The sequence below is a fragment of the Gopherus flavomarginatus genome, chromosome 6 (assembly GCF_025201925.1).
Source record: "Gopherus flavomarginatus isolate rGopFla2 chromosome 6, rGopFla2.mat.asm, whole genome shotgun sequence".
In the NCBI taxonomy this organism is placed as follows: Eukaryota; Metazoa; Chordata; order Testudines; family Testudinidae; genus Gopherus; species Gopherus flavomarginatus.
This window is the reverse complement of record NC_066622.1, coordinates 72201939-72208205: the sequence shown is the minus strand read 5'-3', so window position 1 is coordinate 72208205 and position 6267 is coordinate 72201939.

Genomic DNA, 6267 nt, shown 5'->3' with positions numbered 1-6267 from the left:
TTCTCGGCTTGGAGTCGGGGAAAGGCAGGTCTTTACCTGGCTCTGAGCTTCCTTTGCGTGACGAGCTCTCACTTCCCAGAGGAGTAGCAGCACTCAGGAATCCCCTGGGTGCCTCTCACAAAGCACCTGCCTCTCAAAATGGTGGTGCCTAGAAAATGACAGACAGCTCAGGGGGTGGAAAGCCACATATCACTGCCACTGGCCATGCACCTTTGCCTCTGGCAGGGAGGGAGTTGGGCACAGACGGCTGGTGGGGGAGACCCAGCAGCGCCAACTAGTGCAGTGCCTTGCAGTGGGACTCCCCAGCTCTGCTCTTGGCCAAGCCAGCCAAAACCACTGAGCCACAGAGCTCTCACACAGCCTGGCTCCTGCTGCCTCTGGTGCCATGGGGGAACTAAGCCACAGAGGCACTGTGTATTTGGGGGATGCCCTGGCCCATTTAGCTCTACCCCAGAGGAGAGTTTGTAACCCTTTGTGTGCCAGTTTTGCCTGCTACTTTCCGCTGTCACCAACTTTCACTGAATCTGTCCCAGCCAGCCTCGGTCTGAAAAGCAGAAGACAGTCAAACGCATTCCTATCATACCAAAATGAGTGAAACATCCATCGAGCGTTTCAGCAGAATACAGTGATCACCCGCAAAATGAAATTGCTAGTGATTGAAATCCCAGCACTGGGCTCCATGTTAATGTTTTTTTCCATTGTTTGTGGTACTTCCTGTACTCACTATAGGGAATGCTGGAAGTACCACGGCAGCAAGAATAACTCGCAAGCAGCAATGTCAGCGTTGTACTGGAGGTGGCAGTCATTTCTGGGAATTTAAAGGCTTTTTTAGTGGGATTGTTGAGCTTTGAAAATGTTCTAGGACCATTCCATGCCATTTTGCAAACGTGTTTGGAAAAAGAAGGTGGCAAATGGAGTTGCTAAAGAGCAAACGCTTCCTTGTGTGTTGGATTTTTAATAAAGAGGAAGAAAGGATCTCTGAATATTCCTTTACTGTAGCCAAAACCAGGCTGTCCTGTCTCCTGATGCTTGTCAGTTTACTGGAAAGCCAGGAGTACGTCTTAATTTGTTGGCTGTATGCACAGTGAGAAGGAGAAATTGACCCTACTGGAAATACAGTCTTCTCTTCAGCCCGAAACTCACCCTAAAAATAGTAGCATATGAACTAATACTCTAGAACTCAATCTAAATTGCACTGAAGTTAATGGAAAGATTCCATTGACTTCAATGATTTTTGGATCAAGGCCTAAATTAATCAGATTACGAAGCCAAAATCAGCCCTGGTGCAAATGGGGAAAATTCCACTGAAGTCAGCAGAGCTGTGCTGCTTATTTTAAGGGCTGAAATTGACCCATGATCTCAGCCAATCACTGTTTGCAGTGCTGCATTATCCACCCAGGTACTGTGCTATCACTTTGGATCTCATCCTGTGTGATGGTGTGTTGAGAGCCTCCTTAGTTAGACGGGGTGGTGCTCAGCACTTTGCAGGACTTGACTCTTATGGAGCTCTGCTCTGGTGAGCCATGCCTGGAATAGGACCGTGCTGAGTGCTTTTGACAGCAAAATTCCTGCCCCTGCCTGTAAGATTTCAGTCCAGGAGTTTCACAGAACCTCATGTCCCCTTTGGGATGCAAAGGGACTCTCTGTTGGCTTACGGTGTTGGCAAGATTTGGTTAGCCCTAAACCATCGCCCGTTAGAAAGCGGAGAGGGGGAATGAACATGCAGACCTGGTCTCTGCAGGCTCAATCCTGCAATCTTAAATGCCCTCAACTCCCATTGACTTTGAGGGGGTTGAGACCCCTCAGCACCTATCAGGAATGGGCCATGAGTGAAGGGCAAATGCAGGTGCAATCCTGCTCCTGTTGACACAGGCTGATCCGGGGTACAGTTTTTATTCTGGAGTCAGTCTGGTCAAAGGAAAATTCCAGTGGGTCTGACACTGGTAGAATGGGATTCATTTTTTAATTTGGCCCTTCTTGAACTTTTTCTCCTGCACTGATGCTGAAACCATGTCCTATCAAAGGGGGAATGTGCAATAGCTTGTGATCATTATTGTTCCAACGCTGCTGAACGGTAAGTAATGAAGATCTCACTGACTATAAATTATGTCTCAATTCAAGCTATTATTATTCTTTTAAACAACAGCAACAAATCAACTCCTTCCTACCACCAAAGGAAAAAAGAGCTTATGTCCTAAGGGACAGGGGAAATCACTGTTTTCTTAGTGATCTTTCCAGTCATAGTTTTTGTTTTAGATTTCTGGAGAAAAAAAAAAAGAAAAGAAAAGAAAAGATCTGTCTAAAATGGGCAAACCCAACTTCATTTCAACATAATTACTTTTCATTCAGTTACACTCCAGCCCCTCTGTACACTAACTCTTCAATCTAATTGTTTGATTAAACTCGTATTTCCTCCAGAAAGGTACATAAATAAGTGAATTGTTGAGCAAATTAAGAATACTTAACAGCATTGCATCTGAAAAGTAGTTACGCTGATTAAATTTTCTGTCCTTGAGGATTTTCAGGAAATTACTTTTGATCGTCAATAACACAATTAAGTAAACTACACGCACATTAGCATGAATAATTGATAAGAAATTATGTATTACCACGAAGCACTGATTTAATAATTCATGATGCGACACTCTAGTGACTGTGCAAAACTGGATAACATCAAAAAGTCTGCCTGATGTTGCTGGAAACGCTGCAATTACAAATGACACCATAGTTTTGTTGTACAATAAAGAAAAGTATCTGATGCATGTTGTAGTTTCTGTTTGTTTAAGAAACAAATAAATTTAGAAAAACTACACCAAAAAGAGTTCTGTATTATTTTCATTCATGGCAGTTTCTCCATGAAAGATTCTGTTATCATATTGATCAAATGCTGATTCTGCTTAACCATTAAAGTTATTGGAATGGGAAGTCTACTCCAGGATACGTGGTTGAAGCCCTGCTATCTTGCAGTTTTTCAGAACTAGGTGGCTCAGAGCTTTGCAGAGTATATTGTAGGGAACAAACTTCCTCACAGGAGGAATGACTCAACAGGCCTTTTGACACCCCAGTTTCAGATGATTCTGTGATTCCAATATTATGTCACGCAGCATTAAACATGGAATTTGGATTTGCACTCCTTGGGTTTACAGAACACCATCCAGCTGAGACCCCAAAGCATTTCACAAACAACTCTTGCAACCTCATTTAGAAGAAAGTAGATATTCTCATCCTCATTTAATACAGAAAGTCAAATTCTGCTCTTAGTTACAGCTGTGTAAATCCAGAGTTTGGTAGAATTATTTGGATTTACACCTGTGTAATACAGGGAAGGGTTTGTCCCACAGCAGGTAAGTGACTTTCTCAAGGTCACAGGGTAACAAAGTAGGAGAGGCAAGGCTAGAATCCAAGAGTCCTGAGTCTTGGGGCCCACTTAAACACTAGACCTCACTCTCTTCCAGACTGGGGAATCTCACTGCAGATGAGACACCCAGCTGCCGTCTGTGCTAAGTGTACTTGGAGATGTCACATAGATATATCAGAGCCATGCCCCTTAAGCCACTACTGTAACGGTTGTCTCAGTATTGCTATAATTAAGTCTGGCCTTTAAAAGTTTATAACTCAGCTATAAAAAGTCATTCAGGCTGAAACCTGGCACAGAAGGTCCTACCCCCAGGGGATGATTTATGCACACACAATTCAAAACCAGCACAGATGATATTTTTCAGTTCTGGGAATGAAAACTAGAAGCCTCAGATTTGGGAGGCATTTCACATGCAAAGAATTTTTTTTAAATGGCTTACTTCAGTTTGGGCTAAAGTCGACCAAGAGATTTAATTGTTCATTAATTGATATCACTAGTATGAGCCAGGTGTAGTGCGAACAGTCTAAATGCACACTTCAGCTACATCATCCTGGCAAAGAAACCTCAGTCCTGAGCTATTGATGCCCCTGAGTTCTGACCCAGAACATAGCTTAGATGATGTCCCTCAACCCCACTTAGTAGCCTCCCCCTTTGGCTACTATCCCAGGCTTTATTCCCACCTCACACAGCTCCATCAATATCCCTACCTCAGTCTTGCCCAACACCCCCGCTATTCCAGTCCAGGATTCTACCAAGAGTCTTGTGACAGAGTGCTGACCCCCCGTCAGATCTCAGCACTCTGATCACTGTAGCCTCAATTAGTTCCCCCAGTCACAGGTGATGGAATAATTAACTAACCAGAAGGAAAGGCTGGGGGAGATAAGGAACTAATTAGCCCTCAGCTGACCAACCTGATAAAAACTCAGGACTGACTTGTTACAGGGGACGAGGACAAGGCTAGCTGAGCCTGCAGTGAAGGAGCTCCTTAGAGAGGAGGAGACCTCCTAAGGTCCTAGCAAAGAAGGGCTGAATGGAGTAGAGGTTAAAACTGTGGTGTTGCACTACACTGGTGTTGGTGGATGGAGCTCGAATCACATGCAGCCTGAACCCAAAAAGGAAGTGAGTCTGAGCAGTTTTGGGGGCATCAGAGGATGGGGGCAGAGCGTGGCCCTGTCACAGGTCCCAATTAATTGTTGTTGATGCCTGGGAGGTGTAATTTGACAGTGAAGCCCTATTGACATGGGAGAAGATTCACTCACGGAGGAGGCCATTACCATTTCCCCCATGTTGGGTTAAACTGAGGGCAGCTGCTCCAGGGATAGCAGGGAACCTTTCTATTATAGCCACAAATTAAAGGTCTGATCCAAGCCCATCCAGGCTGATCAACTGGGGTATTTCCATTGACTTTCCTGAGCTTTGGATCAGGCTCTGATGCAGCTGCTCCAGAGAAATGTCTGATCCTCGCCAAGCCAACTGGGAAGGAGAGATTGGCAGACTTGCTCTGATTTGCTGCAGTGGTATTTCAGAAAAAGCTAATACTGTCCTCTCCTGAATCAATCAGCCACCCTCGTTTGCATGTAACTAGCTCACATTGCACCTGGCCTCGGCACTGTGACCTCTGATAGGAGTAAACCATGTAAACTGGCCCACATGGCTGCTGTCAGTTACTCATGGTGAGGCTGGTTGGCTGTTACACCACCCTCCTCTGCCTGCAGGTGCTTTTCTGCTGTCATTACAGCCACCAGTTACCTGGAGGTCTGGCCAGCTGGGTAAGCAGGAGCAGCTTGAGCTAGAAAGTGGCTAAGCATGCCATTCAGCATGGGTAGCTAGGCTCCAGGACTGCTCCCATCCTGAGCCCCAGCTCCACAGTCCAGCAGCAGCAGTGTCAAGATCCCTCCCTCCCTCCAATGCCGAAGTCAGTGGAAGCGGGAGCATCTGCCCAAGTAACTTCCAAAGAAGGCAGGTCAGGATTGAGGGGGGAAGAGTGAGATTGACAGAGTCCTAGGCCTATGGGGGAGCAATAAGGGTCGAGCACACAGGATATAGGTAAGAGACTGGCAGTGGCCCCAATTGCCTGGCATAAGCTCTTTGGGCCCAGACCCCAAGCCTCTTGACACTACTGCAATATCACTGTGTAATGACACAGCAGTGTCAATGGTGACTGAGTGCAGTGGTTGTTGTGCAGGGCTGGCTGCTGTTCTGGGGGCAATGCTGTTAACGGGGTTGGGGTTAGTATCATGTCATGGGAGCATCTCTGTCTGGTGGCATCCAGATCTGCCAAGTATCATTGTGATGGGGTCTATACCAACCTCATCCTGGCTCTGCATGGGTTAGTGGGGACCTGAAAGGCCAATTAACCCACTTGGTTGCATCCAAAGGCAGGGGGGCGGAGGGAGGCCTAATTAAAGAGGAGCCTAGCTGGGGAGGAGCTGGGTGGTGCTATAAAGACACAAAGCCTGGAGCAGAAGAGGGTGGTACAGGAAAGAATGGAGAGTTCATCAGGTATTGTCTTGGCTGTGGAGGAACACAAAGGAGCAGCAGGAGCTGGTGCAGAGCAGGTTGTGATGGTGCTGTCTAGAGCTGGGATACCCTACTGGGTCGAGGCCTCATGTGGGGCTCAGAGGTAAAGGGGAAAAATTAGTTCAGCCAGGAAAAGGCAGAGCTCAAGAACAGGAGGACCCTGGAGGGGTGTGGCAGGGGTAAGACTTGCAGGTGGAGGGACCTGGGGAGTGTAATGTTGTCAGGAGCCTGGATGTGAGGGTTGCGGTGGACCAGGACCGCAGCCTGGAGGTCCAGGGGGACAGTCCTGGGACTCTGGGAGGTGTTCAGAGGAACAGAGCAAGGGAAATCTATGAGGCACTAATGGTGAAACCAGAGGAGGATAGAAGTTGGGTTAAATTGGGGATTTA